General features: G+C 45.1%; 1 protein-coding gene across 1 annotated transcript in view; it reads right to left on the bottom strand.

The window, feature by feature from the left end:
- Nucleotides 1–17,220, bottom strand: part of LOC117229074 (spondin-1) — a 298,471-nt gene extending 281,251 nt beyond the window's left edge. Inside the window, exon 1 of the mRNA XM_033485213.2 lies at nt 16,732–17,220. The gene's annotated coding sequence lies outside the window, so the exon portion shown is untranslated. The remainder of the gene's footprint in view (nt 1–16,731) is intronic.
- Nucleotides 17,221–17,431: the final 211 nt, after the last annotated feature.

Genomic DNA, 17,431 nt, shown 5'->3' on the forward strand with positions numbered 1-17,431 from the left:
TCATTTCTCGAGCGTCGTTCTCGCGAATCTACGGCATCGATTCTTAGAAACGGAGGCCGTTCGATATTCGGTGCCAGTAGGGCAAGGGTGCCAATTATCGAGGACATCCGAAATACCGTCGCGTTCGTTTATTTTAACGACGATCGCAATAACATGACTAGACATTTTGGACAACGATACTTTAATGTAACATTCGAGATTATAGTAGTCAATATGATGGGCGTCCCAAAAATGTCTCGCAATCCGAAAGTAAGGGATTCCTGAGGTTATTTGGAGCAACTTTTTCCTTAGCGGAAATGCAATCCGCGGCTTCGTTTACGAATTATTAACGAAAAACCGTGACCAATCAGAGGCGAGATCATTTGGCGCGAGACGGCCGAGCCAATGAGCGGAACTGGGCTCCGTGCACTCGTTGGCTGGGCCGCCGCGCGTCAGCCGAGCTCGCCTCTTATTGGTCAGTGTTTTTCGTTAATAACTCGTAAACGAAGCCTCGGAGAAAATTTTCGCGAAGGAAAAAGTTGCTTCAAATGACCTTAGGAACCTCCCATTTCCGGATTGCGAGACATTTTCGGGACATCCTATAGTATATACAGTATAGAATAAGAAATTTAAGTACTCCGTTATTTTACTGTAAGCTGTGAAAAAATTATCGAAAGGCACAAGTTTTGTGTTTGCAGCGGATCCATGAAGAAACCGAATTTATGCGAATAGTCATGATTTCAAATAATTAGCTTCCAGTCGACTAAAACAGTGTTCGTGTACAATAAGAATCACTTGGTGTTATATGAAGGAAATATAAACATTAACATTTCTTGTACAGTTTCAGAATGAATAGAGCAGCATATAAGGGGTATTGTTCTCGCGCGAGAAGAAGGCGCCTTTGTGTTTACATTCCCCCTCCTATTAGCTGCCCCACTGCAGCAGTTAGTAAGGGGTGGGGGGAGGGGTGAACAAATTTGTAGAAATAGCGATTGTCTTCATACCCTGAATGAATATTATTGTAATATCCTGGTAACAAAATATTCTATTATCTAAAGATATTATTACTATTATATACGTTATATAAAAATATTATAGACGACAATGAATCTACATATTACAATGATCAGATAAAAGAACGTTTGGACACCAAAATATCGTAAAAATAAATGTTGAGCTAAGGGAGTCTCCGCTATGCTTTAATAGTATCATTTAAGTTGGATATGTTATCAGAGAGTTAATTTAGTATAAATATACTCGAAAACGTAAGAGAAACAAATTAGAAATATTTCGCACTTACCAGTAATATTTGGGTCACGATAACTGGTCCGAGTAGCTTTTCGAAGCATCGGTAATTGGGACATTTACATTATTTTTATTTTTCATTGCTATCGCATGAAATCGAAGCCTCTGAAAATATTTCATTGTATAACCGAAGAACCGAGCGATATGAAACGCTGGAGAAACTGTATTTTCGCGTAAATTTCAGCGGAAAATCTGTAAATAGGTGAACGAAAAATGATGCTGAATGTGTCGGTGAACTAGGACCCTTAACCTATCTGTTTTTTAATTTCGCGGCCGAACGGATAACGGGCAGAATCGTCGGTTTCGCGCGAATCCGCTAATATTATGACGAATCAGTGTGTATTCAGCCGGCAGTAGAGGCCACTCCGAACACAATTACGAAGTAATGTAATGACTGCGCCCGCGGACGGCTACGCAAATATATACAGTTTGATGTACTAATTCCCAGGGACCGGGTTCACACAGAAATATGGTTGCTCCATCAAGCCTCCATCGAGGCCGCGAAACTTTATCAAGCATTAAACTACGATCGGATTTGTCCACTGGGAGAGAGAGAGAGAGAATGAAAGAGAGAGAGAGAGAGAGAGAGAGAGAGAGAGCACAACGAACGCGCGAAATCCGCGGCGTGGAAATCTATAAATTTTGTAACGCCGACGGCCGGCAGCGTTAAATGTTGAGTACCGATGAATAATAAAACGAAGCGGATAACGAAACGGCCGACAACAAACCTGATGCGTAAAAGACTGGATTTCGGTTTCCGTGAAAACTGAGCCCCGTCCATTAGAGCGCCGGTAAATCATCCGACCGTAGGCCGCGAATCATTAAACCTCGATGGATTCGGAGCTGTTCGGGACGATCGGCCGAATCGCGAAGCAGTTGACGCGGCGTGCACTGGGAAAAAGCTTGAGGCGATAAAGCAGCCCCGGGGCAATCAAAGGGGAACAACGTGGGTGCCGATGGCGCCGAATGACAAGTTGCAAAGCAGTTTTGCAGCCAGCAGTATCCGTTTCGAACGAAATGAAACCGTGCAACGTGAAACTTTTCATCGACGGGGATCGCTGGCGGAAGCGGGACGGGGGCTTGTAAATGTCATATCACGTTTACCACGGTCATTATTTGGGACGAACGAATCCATGGATCAACAACGCGGGGCTGCACCGAGATACTATGGAGTTTAATTAATTGAAAAATGCGTATCGATGCGCGGCCGGTGTTCCCGGCCGAACTCTGACGATCTGTCTCCATCGAATATGGAAAATCGTAGCGGTTCATAATGCGAGGCATTAAAGCATTCATTTATTTCATGAACGCGTCATTCGTGAATCTTTCATCGATTTTTCAAGCTGTTATCTAAAAATTCGTGCCGCGGTGACATTTATTCGCCCCTGGTGTCAGTTTCGCGCTATTGTCGAAGTTCCAGTGCTTTATTATTCTGCTGTTTTTAGAAAAATTGGTCTCATATTTGATGTCTTTTATTTGTTAACGTGAAACGTATGTGTCTACTGTTATCGATAAAAGAGTTATATTAGGTCATCGAATTTTTATTAAACGTAAGAAGCCTTTTTACAGTCTTCTTGCGCATTGCCAGCGTTGTACAGTAATGTCTCCCTTACTGACGCTCATATTGTCCACTAAATTGGATAATTGAGGAAGTGGAGATACGATTATTCGAGCCTTGCGGCTCGATTTTATAATTATGGACAATTTATAACTGTAAGAATAAACCGCAAGGCTCGAATAATCGTATCTCCTCTTCCCAAATTGTCCATTTTTGTGCGCAAACTGGGCGTCAATTAGAGAGACATTACTGTATTTTGCCAAAAAGAATCGATTCAAAATTTTATACTTTTGTCGTTTACATTGAATTTAAAAGACGTTGTACAGTAATTTCTGAAAGAATCGTATCTTATCGCGACTTAGTATTCTCAGATCCGCATGTTTCGATTTCGACTCCAATCATGTCTGGGAAAAATGATCGTAGCGATTTACGCGTATTATTTTAAAAAATGTCCACAACGAAAAACACCTTCATGCCCATTTATCTCGTCTTGGTACGACGAGATGATTCGTCATACCCGGCTGACGGGTTAAAAATGTGGCCGAGTTCCAACCATAAAGGACAACTTCGGGAGTTTACTCGGCGAAGATGAGAAACGTTGGGGGACCATTTGGGGAGAAATACTGGGGAATCTTTCCGTCGGGCAGTCGCCGGCAAACCGAAGTTCGGTCCAGAGTTGGCCAGCGTGTTAATCCGCTCCACAAATACAAATATCCCCGAGTAACCGAGCGCGCGCGCGGCTCGCGTATTAACGCAACTCGTTAACGAACCGCGTGCGTCCGAAAGTTCCGCATTTTCCAGGTCCCCGAGGCTCGCCGAATCAGTGGGAACTCGGTAATTACTTTCCCCTGCCTGCAAACTAAAATATAACTCGGCGTCTTAGCGAACGGGAGAGTCCTGTCCCATCGGATTCTTAACTTCGACGCTTCTCGACCGGGACAGCGGACGCCTGGGACTCAGGCCCGTCGTGCATGTGCAATTTTACGCTGCACAGTGGTGTGCGAACTTGAATAATCGAATAATCGAATTGACGATCACTTCTGCGGTCTACGCTAAACGGGTACAATTTACTTAATGCTCGAAAAGCGGGGGCTAGGTCAATTTTGACCCGGATTATTTAAATCGTCCACCTGATTACTCGTTCTTCGGCAATCAAATAAAATAAATTACTGTTACATCAGGAACAATAGAAAGACTAATAAAATAAGTCTGCAAGAAATATCTTCGAAAAAGTGTTTCGAAAAATTGCCGAACGCATCTCAGAATCATCATAAACATCGTCAATGGTACAATTGTGAAATTGGTCCGCCGACCGAGGATTCGTTGAATTTATAAATTAAGTATTGAAATTGCAGAGGTCCGACACCCAAGCAAATGAATATATTATATTTTAATTCACGTGCGAATAAGCCGGGGAGCTTCGAGATTACGAAAGAGTGGAGATCGTAACGAAATTATTCAGATTCTGCCCTCACCCCACCTCCCACCCCCGAAAAAAATGCTGCATCGAGGAAATGGAATTTCAGCTAATTTTAAAGCCGATTTATTTCGCATCTCAGAGACGGCAGCCGTTCGCCTGTGTTGGCGGACACGGGAACATGCTCGGCGTTGGTACGCGGGATTTCGAACGGATTTTTCCCTTATCGGGACCGATCGGCGAATGTTAATTAACGAATTAATGGGCGAACGAAAACGATAATGAATCTGCTGGCCGGGTGAAAATTAAATACACCTAGTCGGTTCGCGCGCGCGCCCAAGAGAGAGAGAGAGGGAGATATTAAATGGAACGGATAACATTGCGCGCGGCAAAACTACGTTTAAGGGAGTTCGTTTTTTTAAATTTTTTTTAAGCGCGGGTGGGTGGGTCTGGCTCGGCCTACGTTCCTCCGATGGTTCAATTATTTCGTTTGTATTGATTTATCGCGTGTATTTATCACCGGTTCGGCGGTGGAATCGTGTACAACGGAGGTCTGCATATAAAATGTTGAACGGCTACGGTTTAAAGATTGATTTAGTGCGGACTGTAACGAGTTTTGTGTTTTATCGACTGATATTTGATTGCCGGACAGAGATGTTTATGAAAAATATATCGTGCAAATGAAACGCGCTGTATTTATTAAAATTTCGTGGATTTACGCGAATTTAGCGCGACGAAGCTAACTTTTCATGGTGGACCGGCGAAATTTATCCGCGGCGATTTTACTTCGGCGAACCAGTGAATTTTTGTACGAAGTTTGACCGGCCATTGATCCGGTACTCGATATTTTTCGGTGTTACAACGAATTCGTCGTAATCCTTGTTAAATTCCGCGCACGCCGGTGCTTCAATATTTGCATTCGGCTTATCGGAAGAATTACTCTGTGCCGCATAATAACTGTCTTCATTACTTTCGGACGCTTTGTTGGCCCGCCGAACTGGGTCGCTCGCGTTATGAGACATCCTGTAGCGTAACTCAGAAAGCCGGGACACGTCATAAACAGGATCATTCGACGCCGCGATGTAATTTCCGATTAATAATCAACGTTATCCATTCATCATAGATGGCCAATCTCGCCGGTAAATATTAGGCCATCCATTGTGTACGCGAGCCATACATAATTTTATCGAAATTTTGCCTCGCTACAACGTGAACACGATCGATTAGACTTTCGATAGTCTTCTGGGGATGTCAATTTAACGCCGTAGATTCCTCTCCCTGTCTTCAGTTACTGTGCCTTTACAGTAATTTACATTTCATCTATCTCGAGGCACAGTAACTCGCTCAAGGACTGTTTTGTCCATTCTGTTATATATTGTTATATCGTTTATAAATCTATATATGTATACAGGGTGTCCCGAAAATGTCTCGCAATTCGGAAATGGCGGGTTCCTCGGATCATTTGAAGCAACTTCTTCCTTTGCAAAAATGTTCTCCAAGGCACCGTTAACGAGTTATTAACGAAAAACAGTGATCAATAAGAATCGAGTACGGCTGACGCGAGGCGGCCCAGCCAACCAGCGCACGAAGCCTAGTTCCGCTCATTGCCTCGGTCGCCTCGCGCCAGCCGAGCTCGCCTCTCATTGGTCACTGTTTTTCGTTAATAACTCGTTAACGGTGCCTCGGAGAAAACTTTTGTAAAGGAAGAAGTTGCTTCAAATGACCCGAGGAACCCGCCACTTTCGAATTGCGAGATATTTTCGGGACACCCTGTATATATATGTGTGTATTTCGATTACAAAAAAATTTGTACTAATACAAAAGCCATCAACACATAATTAAAATATTTTAAGAATTACGATACAGGTCAAAAAAAGCTACAAAATTCGTCGAAAACTATGAACATCGCTTTAAAATGGGCACAGTGATTGACACACTTGCCCTAAAGTTCATCTTTCGCGGCGGCCACATTTTGCAAGCGACGCAGCGGCGACGAAGCAATCGGGAAGCGTCTTGGCCCATAAATTTCCAATCTCCGAGGGGAGTTAAAAGACGGGGGGAGGAAAACGTAGAACAGATGCGAAAGTGATACGGAACTAATCCAAGCCCGGTCCTGTGTCCCCGGGATGGAATCTCCGCTCTAAAAAGCCCCGGTGAAAATAAACTAGATCAAAGAGTGTCCGATCGGAAGCAAATAGAAACGGGAAACGGTTCGGCGTCGATGGCGCCATAAGAATCAAAACCGTATCAATCCGAGATCTTACGGTTTCGTGGGAGCATAGCGGGGGATATCCACGGGCGAGTGGCTGCATTATTCGGGGACCGGGGAAATATTTTCGCGCGAAAATAGACGGGAACGGGGACGGGTACGTTATTTCACCAGCGAAGTCGTATCTCGTTTACTGTCACCGGTGGGAAAGGTTTCCACGGCTACGGGCTCGTGGCAGCGAGCCACCTAACTGAAAACTACCCTCTATCTTTCTCCCTCTCGCCCTTTTCCGCTTCTTTCTTTTTTCTCTTTTTCTCTCCCTCTGTCACTCTCTTTCTATCTCTCTCTCTCTGTCCCTCTCTTTCTCTCTCTCTTTCTCTTTCTCTCTTTTTCTCCTTCTATTTCTCTTGTTACGTACGTTTCATTGCGTTTCATTAGCCCGTCCCTCGCTCGCCGGGATATCTCGTGGCGCGAACAACGCTGCACACGAGCCGAGTTTCGCTTACGTGTCGGGATCGTTTGTCTCTCGGCGCCGCTGACCCAATTTCATCCCTTAACTTGCGTGCACTAAGTACGTCGACGGGCCAGGGGCGAGGGGGGCACCCGGAAAAATCCGGAACACGCTCCCTCGAATCCGTCATCCGGTGTTTGCCTCCAATTTGTCCGCCCGGCGCTAAGCGCGAAACCGCCGGCCGTGATTCGTGACCAATGGAAATTCCTTGCTCCGCGAAACAACCAAAGACGCCGGCAATGAATCCAACCGGTAGCTTTCCCAAGCTAAATCTCGCCCCGATTAATGCTCTACCGTTTCTACTTCCTAACGATTTCCCTTCCCGAGATTTTTCGTCGCTCTTCGGGGACGGAACGAAATCATCGACTGCGATAAGATGTTATTAACGTACTGCGATAAGTATGGCGTACTACATAAAATTACTGCGATACTGCGTGAAATTAGTTTGACGAAAATAGGTATATGCAAAAGATCGGTGCAAGTAGTGTTAATATAACATAACCTTGGCATAACCTTGACATAACCTTTGCATCGCGAAGAAAGAATGAAACGTAACGAAGACATAATTGTCATCAATCGTTTTGTACAGCATTATTTCAAGCGATCGGTGGACGAAGCTGCTTTTAGTTATCGCTGGGCTGCAGATTTTGTGCATTTACGACAAGAATCAATTTTTCATAATCAAAGAAATTATTTCTGCACGCAAGAAATGAAAATTGTCCCGTTGTATCGGGACAATATGGGGTCACGTATGGGTGACACTGATTTTTAACTAGGTTTTCGAAACTCATTTTTATTGCAATATATTGAACAAACTGAATGTTGCTAGGTTTCGTAGAATACAAAATATCTGAGCCTATATTTCCTATGATCAATTTTCATTTTCTAGTTTTCGTTTCATTGATTAAATGACTTTGATATTGCGTGAATTTTTCGAGTTAATATTCGGCACTTAACGCGTTAAGGAACGAAGAAATGCTAATCGAGACGCTTAAGCGAAAGAAATGGTAGTGCGAGGAATTAAAGATCGTTCGCAAAGTTTTTCCGGCCCCGACGAAGCGTTCCGAAGAAACAGCAATAAAATCAAGATGAACCAAGTTGTCGCGTCGTCCGCACCAGCAGTAAGAAGGACGAAGTCCGTCGTTTCGTCGCAACGGTCCCGCGACTCAACGGAACGTGTTATTCGGCCCTTGCCGGGTAATCGTTTTTGCTCGACAAGCTAAAAGCTAATCCCGGGCCGGTTGTTAATCGGTTGAACGGGGGTTGGAAAAAGCCTCGCGTGCACGCGATCCGCCCCGCAATTATCCGGCGAGAGGGTGGCGGCCCGCGGAGGAGAGGGTCGAGAGGGTTGGGGGATGATTCTCTTCCGGGTCCTGGCTACTTCAGAATTTTCTAGTAAGCAACAAGTTGTCGCGAGCGCCGCGCGATTACTTGTTGGCACGTAAATAACGGAAAGCGACGAGTGAGTGAGTGAAAGAGAGAGACAGGGAGAGAGAAAGAAAGGGTAACAGAGGGAGAGAGAGAGAGAGAGAGAGAGAGAAATGAGAGAGAGAAATATGAGAGAGAGAAATGAGAGAGAGAGAGAGAGAAAAAGTGAGTGAGAGAAAGAACGAGAGAGAGTGAGAGAAAGTGAGAGAAAGAGAGAGAGCCCTCGGTACACGACGCGCCGAGATTTTTACATGGATTGAAACGACGCTTCTGTTTCTGCCGCGCGAATAAAACGAACAGTTCTGGCACCGTTCTCACTCGACCATAAAACGATCGACGGCAACCGGATCTGTAACCGGTAGCGCCGGCAATATTTCGCGTGCCGCGAGGTTTTATTTCGTCAACGGTGATTTACCAGCTTGCTCATGAGCGGAAGTATTATGGAGACAATAAGTTAATGTTCCTAGGAAGAAGCATCCGTCGGGGCGATCTTAAATAATTGCGAAGGAACTTTAAATTCTTGCTGGACATAGAAGCCACATTTCTGTTCTGAAATTAGTCCAGTATCTTACAAGTAGAAGAAGTTAAATAGAGTTGGTTGTCGCTAGACTGCGGATCTTTATGGAAAATAGAACTAATATTCATCAATTGCACCAAAGACGAATGAAATAAAAATTTCCTTCTTCCTCGAATAATTTCATTCAGTTGAAAATAATGCATAGATATTTTCATGGTCTTTTAACATTTACATTGTATGAAATTTCAACTACTGAATTTTATTATAAACGCATAAAATCCGCATTTAGTAATCACTATACCACGGATCTTTACGTAAAATAAAGATTGTTTGCATCGATCGTAAGGAATTTCTTTCTTCGTTTAACAATTTTAATAAACTCGAACTGATACATCGATCACGCTTTCCCATTGTTTTTTTTTTGGCACAAGCGCGCAAAATCCGCAGTCCAGTTATCGCCACAATGGAATCGATCTTCTCATTTTTATTCTCGTTTCGCAGATCGTGTCGTTTGTAATATTAAACAATCGTTCCAATCCGAACAACGATTCCGAAAAATCGGAAGCTAACTCGAGCTGGTTCCCATCCCCTCCAAGAATGATTTCGATAAAGTGAAAAGAAAACGATGACGCAGCAGATGCTCTCAAAGATAGATTATCCAATTCAGAAAATTTGTCTGCGCTATGGTCGTTCGAGGTTCCACATCGCGGCGATAAATCTGCATTTTAATCGCACGAATAATCCTCGCAGTTCGAACGATCCGAAAGAGGATTCCTGATAGCCGGTCGATCCGCTCGATCCCGGGTCCCAGGATGCTCTGCGGCGGAAGAGAGAGGGAGAGAGAGAGAGAGAGAGAGAGAGAAGTTTCGAAGAGAAGGTACGTTTCAATACGTTTCGCGATTCCACGGAAGTCGCGGCGATACTTCCCGCGGCGCGGTGCTTTAAATAATGTTTGAATAAAAAGCCCGAAAAAGTTTTTCGGTTAGACCGTGCTCCGAGCCAGGATTTACAACGAGAGGAGAATAAGCAGGGTCCCCTCCGCCCTCTCGCCACCTGTGTCCCAATGCAGCCGAGGTAATAATAAAGTGAGACGAAGCCGGAAGAACGGCGGAAGCGAGAGAGACGAAAGAGACAAGAGAGAGAGAGAGAGAGAGAGAGAGAGAGAGAGAGACGAGAGACAGAGTCGCGGAAGACGAACTTCCTTCTCTCTCATCTCTCTATCGCCGCGTCCTCCATCTTTCTTCCACCCCGTACATCTCTGTTGCTCTCCCGCTCACCCCCTCACGGTCGCTCTCTTTGGATATTCAATTTCAATCGGATTCCTCGAGAGCTTCATCCCTCTGAATCCGTTACAAAAGTTCGGTCGCGACGCGAACCGAGGAACCGGACCGATTTCGACCGCTTCCGGCGGGCGGAGGCGTGTTTTAAAAGTATACGGAGGGGGCCCCGAAACTTCTTCCCCAGCGAGTCGTTAACTTCCCTCGGAACCGTAACTCCGTCTTCGCTCGGCGAACCCTTCTACCGGGGCTGTTTTGCCGGTGAACACGTGTCACGAACTGTTCCCGAAGTGTACGCGGAGGGGGCGGACCTCTCTACGTCGCCCTTTCTATTACCCTCCATCCGGATCGCCGCAGAATGGCCTAACAAATTACCGACGCCCCGAGCAATACTAAATATCCAATGACCCGTGCAGACGCACCGCGAATCGCTGCGAGAAATCTGCGAAGATTTCGACGCACTTGGGTCTTGAATTATTAGAAGGCCGCGCGGATCTTCCAATCTTTCGACCTACTCAAGTTGCAGCCACTTATTTTTATCGCGAATATTCGTTGTCTAATTGTTACTATATAGAAGTCTAAAAAAATATCCAATGAGATAAATCTAGCAATTTAGATTTATGTAAATATCCTTGACATAAATTTCACATAAAATCTGCAGTCTAATTATTATATGCTATTATTAGGATTATTATACGCTATTATTATTAGGATTATTATACGATTAATATATACCATTATTACCGCTATTATGTACTATCATTATTATTACAAATTATTAATATTATTATATTAATCTTAATATTATATTTATATTATTCTATTTATATTAATATTATTATATGAACATTAATATTATATTTATATTATTCTATTTATATTAATATTATTATATGAACATTAATATTATATTTATATTATTCTATTTATATTAATATTATTATAATTATCATTACAAATATTAAATATACAAACAAATTATTCCGCACTTCGTCGCATCAGCCGACGATCAAACGCAACGCGATTGCAACGCAAAACCGCGCAATTTACTTTCTAATAAACATGCAACCGAATAGATCCTCGACTGAATCACGATATTAGAGAGAGAGAGAGAGAGAGAGAGAGAGAGAGAGAGCGCAACAGAAGCGGAACAATCGGCGACACACCGAAAGTAAATTTCAAGTTCATCGTCGATCAAAACACGTTGATGACCTCGAAAAACCTCGGCTCGCACCAGTAAGCAAAATGACTTACGAGTAAACGGCAGGAAAGTATTAAGTGCGCTCTTAAGTGCGCGCCGCTATGTGAACTCTTGCGCAGATCGTTCGCTCTGTTCGTGTCGCGCCCCATTATAATAGACAGAATTTCAATGTTAATCCCGTTCAACCGGCACCGAATCGCGTTCGATTTATATATTTTCGGTAGACTTTACATGTGCGAGACAGGTAAATATTGATAGGAGATCGAGGCGGACTCGTCGAATGTTAACCGAAGCTTACACGCGCCGTTGGAAATATCAACAGGGGCGCAAGCATCGCTATAATGCGGATTTTAATATCGCTCGTAATGCGATATTCCATACTGAGCCGTTAATTCGCGGGGATAAAGGACGGCAAAGTCGCCGGGGCGAGCGCGAACGGCCGCGGATAAAAGCGGCGAGGATGGGCGGCCGGAGGGAGCGTGCGAGCGAGCGAGCGAGCGGGCGAGCGAAGCAGACGAGTTCACGGCTGCAACAATTAATTAATACATTTTCGATAATTAAACGCGGCGATCGTAATGAGAGTCCTGTCTCTAATTTCCGCCGGATAATAATTGGTTGAGAATCGGGTCGCGTTAATAATAACGTTACGCGGCCGTGTATCAAACGCGCTGGTTTCGGACGAATTAGAAGATTCTATATGTTCGACGAGCGAATCGGTCTCGCGAAATTCTAATAAACAAACCGGCGTAACAGAGCCGTCCGGCCGCGGGGCTGTAATTTTCATTGGCAATCGAGCACGACGATACACCGGGGCCGGGGCCGCGTCTGGAAATAGTGGCGTTACACGGTTCCCTATTTTCAGCCGCGTAACCGGTCGCAGCCGGTAGATCGGCCAGTCTCCGCGACGACGTCAACGCCGAAAGCAAACATCGACGGAACAGAGAGAGGGAGAGAGAGAAAAAAAGGGAGAAATCGCGACTTTCCGAGCCCCCGCGGGGCTCGGTCCAATTAATAGAGACCTTTCCGCCGTCAAATATCTGGTTCGAGCGGACTCCGCGCGACTGCTGAACTCGCGCGCTCTTGTCCCGCCGACACGAGAACTCGTTAATCATATCGAGCAATCAATTCCGTTCGACGCACTATCGGCGCCCGTGCCGTCCGAATCCGGATCCCGATTCGGACGCATTAACGAACCGGGGAGAGGAAACAGAAAAACTGGGCCAGCCGACGAACGCCGCGAAAACAAGTCGCTCCGACGAGGTGGAAGGAGAAGCGTCGTTAAAGAGGCTACACCGCCGTCGACAAACGCGCTGAAAGCCCGAATTCGAGGCTTCGATGCCGAACGATCCGGGCGAGAGCTCGGATTTTTTTCGGGTGTCGTTGTTAGCGAGACGGCTTATCCTCTAATTGAACTTTCCCGCCGGCTGGAACAGGTTTGGCACTGTTCCGTAGCGAAATAGCGGACGTAGAAAGTATTTTCACAATTGTTGCAGTGAACGCATATTTTGCGGATGAACTATACATAACTATTAATTATATTATTATTGGAAAATATACGCCGTTACCGTCGTTATTAGCTAATTGTTATGCACTGCGCTTTTGTTGGAACCAATGCCACGAAATTTAGTGTAATGTCTGTTTAATGTACAACAACTGTGACAAATCTGAAAATAGGTTCCACAAGTTTAATGAAAAAAAATTGTATTGTTATCGATAATATACCTACAGCAGCTGAGAAAGTAGTTCATCACAGTAGCACAGGCTCTATAAGGAACAAGTTTTATTCCACAATAATTAAATAATTAAATAACCTTGAGTCAATGTCTAGCTTTCGTAGAAACAGCAACATTAAACATAATTGTCACCGAGATACATCTGCATTATTTATTTTGCGTCGCTTGCTTCGTATAAAAGCAACAGAAATAGCAGTATAAAATATAAAACAGTATAATAGTAGTTAAGTAAAGTATAGCAGTATAAAGCAGCAGTATAAATCATTCCTTTCTCGATAGTAAAATGTTTATACTTTTCTAGTATTAAATTTATATAAATTTTTCCCCCGGCATTATAATTTCTCATTCGATTCGTTTCTTCGAAAAGCCGATTCAAAACGAAAGTCTAAAGAACATTTTATAATTCCGCCGGTTTGAGAGCAGCAATAAACTCGCTGAAAGATTGCACTGGTGGGCGTGCAGTCTATCGATGCGACACACGGTTTCAATTGGTTCATAATTGTTTCACATTACAGGCCTTTGGTAACGAATCCGCAAATTAACCGCAGAACGTCACCCGTAACGGCGCCCTTCCGTCATTCGCTCGTGTTTCGCTCGATAGTATTCATTTCAGCGTCGCGATGCTCTTAACCGGAGCTCTACATATATTATGTTCGTTTACAGGCCCTCTAGAACTGTTACCCGCTGTTCCGAAACATCCTCGCTGTGTATCAGCCTAATGAAACGATCGGGACGTTTATTCGACAGTGGGCGGCTCGCTCGTGCGACACAATGGCGATTTGCAAATTTTTCGGCGAGTCGTGGATTCGGGGCAAACATTGCGAGAGCACCGGATAACAATTGCAGTGGGAATACTGCGATCGAATAGGAACTCTACGATCGACGATGATCCGCAAATAGACGATATAAATTAAATATGTAAATTATAATCGATGTAAATTAACGTTCCTGCACTTTTAACACGTTGACTGCCGCGTCACCCGTATTCGAGTGACAGCAAAAGTTCTCATCAGGCCACGTCACCCGTAATTCGGGTGACGCTGATTTGACTACTTACAAAGGATTTCCGAAAATATTTCGACAAATATTCTACAGGAGGTAATGAAACTATTGAATTCTTATAAAAATGGTTTATTAAAAAAATTATTCGCAGTGTATAACATTAAAACATTCTCTGCAAAGTTGAGGTTGATCAGGACAGCTTGGACAAAAAGTTGTTTGTTTTTTCAGATATGCTCGTGCCTCTGATCGGTCCATTTCGTATCTTTTATTTGAACTGTAGCTTCCTCAGTATCATCAACATTTCTTTCTTCTTCCATGACCAATTCTCGTAAAATCTCGTCAATAGTATCTTCATAACATTCATTATCACTAAGATTATATTTATCAGTATTCAAATCAGAATCTGACGATGTAATTTTATTTATGCTTCTCCTTCCGGGCAATCCGATCTCTTTTCATTATCGAAAAAAAATAAGGGCAGAGATTTTAAGTTATACCATTCGGTACTCGGCAAAGATTCCAATTGTTCATGCAGGAACAGAAACAGATATGAATTAACAGCGCACGCTTCCTATAGCGGCACGGGTGGCCTGTAGGAGATTTTGTTGTAAATACGCATGGCAGTCAACGTGTTAAATGATTTTTATATGACTTTGAAATCTGTTTTAGCCGTGCTTCGCGGCGATGCTATCGAGTCCCAAAAATTTGACGATGTAATTCGAGCATTCTAGAACATCGTCTCCTTTATTAGAACTCGATATCCGACTTCCAGGCATACTCCGTTAATCGTTAATTTTTACTTCTCCGTAAACAGAAATGTGGGTCACAGCGAAGATTCAATCTTTATACTATTTTAAATCGCAACAACACATTTTCGCCATAAATGTGTTCGCCACAAATCTCCAATCGTTTTCCAACTGATACCAATTCCGAGAACAGACAAAAAAAACTCGTTCATCCAAGAACGATATCGTTCGTGGAAAAATCGCGAACCTCTTCACAAAATGTGTTAGCTAATTATTCGGAATTCGATCATTTTTAAACGAACTGGAGCTCATTTTTGGCCGATTCTTCGATGAATTGCGAAGGAAAGAGGAAAAACGCGATCTCGCTCGAATTTTCCCTTCGCAACGGTCAGGAATGCTTCTCGCGGACACTTGTTGTTCGCTAATCAATTTCGAGCGGAGCCAAGAAAATCTAGAAAAGAGCGTGGCCGGCGCATGCGGCGGTAACTGCATTACGTTTCCCAGCGGCTGTTTCGGTTGAAATTCGTCGGAACGAGCCCCGTCCGCGTCATTATTGCCCCCTAATATTCTTCCGCGGAGCAGCCCGCTGCTCGCCGCAAGAGAAAAATTCGAGAAAAAGGAGCGCCGAGGCGGAGTTGGCTCTCGTTACCGCGGCAGCGCAACCTCAGAACTCCGCCAGCTGCGGTTCCCCGTGTTACAACTATTCTCGGCATTACGCAACGCGCGGGGGAGCCTCTGGTCGATCACCTCGCGAAAAAAAAGCTGCGAGTCCTCCGGGACGTGCGACGAGCGAAAAATGCGGCAGGGTCGCGTCGTGCCACCGGTTCGCTCTGTGTGCACAAGCGCCGAGGTGGACCTTAGCGGGGGTCTGTTTATGCGAAATGGCTGACCATGCCGGGGTGGAACCATACTCACCCTCCCTCCCCCCTATCGTCAGATGGAACACCGTGAAACAATAAAATCGATGCGGTGACCCTTGGTTCAATCTCCAAGAGCGTACACGATCGACGTTTTCAGTCGCCGACGACGTTCACGATGTTCTTTCTAGGCGACGAGAAACGTCGGAGATGTTGGAACGTCGCGCATAAATGACCGAGAAGCAAAAATGTTCGCCGATGAATTTCAGTAAGTGGAACAGGCCGGTGAAATGTTTCAGCGAAATCGTGAGCTCACAAATAAGTATTGTGTCACCGCTGAGTCCATGCGCCTAATTGTGTAATTCCGGGCGCCTAGTTAAGGGTTGAAGCTATCTCTCTCTCTCTCTCTCTCTCTCTCGCGCGCGCGCGCGAGAGAGAGAGAGACGCGAGTTCTAAGAATTCATCCTTGGGATCGTGTTCCAACGTTCTCTCTTTGCTTTTCTTTCCGATGTTCCTGGCTACTGAAGACGCGGCATTGTCTGCAGCATTGTTGACCCGCTTTGAAAATAATATCGCGACCATTTCCAAGAAACACTAACCGAGAACGATACAGACACTCTCAGAGGACTGCTTGAATGAACGGGGCATTATGCAACAGTTTATCGCCGTCTACCAACCCCTTTTGATGTTACGATATTCCAACGATATTTCCGACATCTGGTTCACTGCGGAAACCACTCCTCCGCTGTGCTGCGCGGATAAATAATAAATCGAAGACAATTCCGCGTACATCTTCGCGGTTATCGGGGTGCTACCGCAACCCCTTGGCGGACTGTACGAAGCACAGGGAAAGCTAGAAGACCGATTTCGAGCTCTTCGAACTCTCTCGACAAAATGCCAGGCCGATTAGATTCAGCGGGGTTGCTCGAGCTCCCGATACGAACGCTCGAGAAAACAGATCGCGGTACCATTTTAGGGTAAAAATTCTCACCTTCGCCGAGCCGCGTAAGTCCCTGTTCGCTGTCTCTCGACCAGTCTCTGCGATCGTCGGCGGTGGAGACGAAACGCCGAGAAACGAACACACTCACATATCACACACAGCCCGGTGGTAACTCGCGGCGATCGCGTCGCGATGGATCGTTCGCTGGACGTGAGTGTTCGGCCCACGAAGAATCACCAGTTTCCGGCGCGCGCGAAAACACGAACGGTGTATGCCGCGACGGGGAAGGACAGAAACGGAGAGAAACCGAGAAAGAGAAAAAGATAGAGACAGAAAGAGAGAAAGAGATAAAGAGAGAGAGAGAGACAGACAGACAGAGGTGGCACGGGACGAGCACGAATTTGGTCGCGAGCGAACGAGAACGAAAGGGGAAGGAGGTTCTCACGTTTCACGACACGTATCACGCGCGGGTCACTGTCGAGAGTCGAACACGATGCTTTTAGCTTGAGGGTTGCCGCGGTACTGCGAGGACCGCGCTGCCGAGTATCCGAGACTGCCGCCCGAACGCGGTCCCTACCCGCCCGACCCGCTCGCCCATCCACCCATTGCTCGCTGATTTCCCGCCGACCGTCCCCATTGGATCATTCGAACCAGAGCTTGCGCTCTCCACGATCGCCGAACTTGGCGTCGAACGACTTTCTCTTCGTTTGCGAAGTTTCTCCCTTTAGAGCTCGCCGAAACCGCGAGTTTT

Source organism: Megalopta genalis, chromosome 15, assembly GCF_051020955.1.
Source record: "Megalopta genalis isolate 19385.01 chromosome 15, iyMegGena1_principal, whole genome shotgun sequence".
Classification (NCBI taxonomy): domain Eukaryota; kingdom Metazoa; phylum Arthropoda; class Insecta; order Hymenoptera; family Halictidae; genus Megalopta; species Megalopta genalis.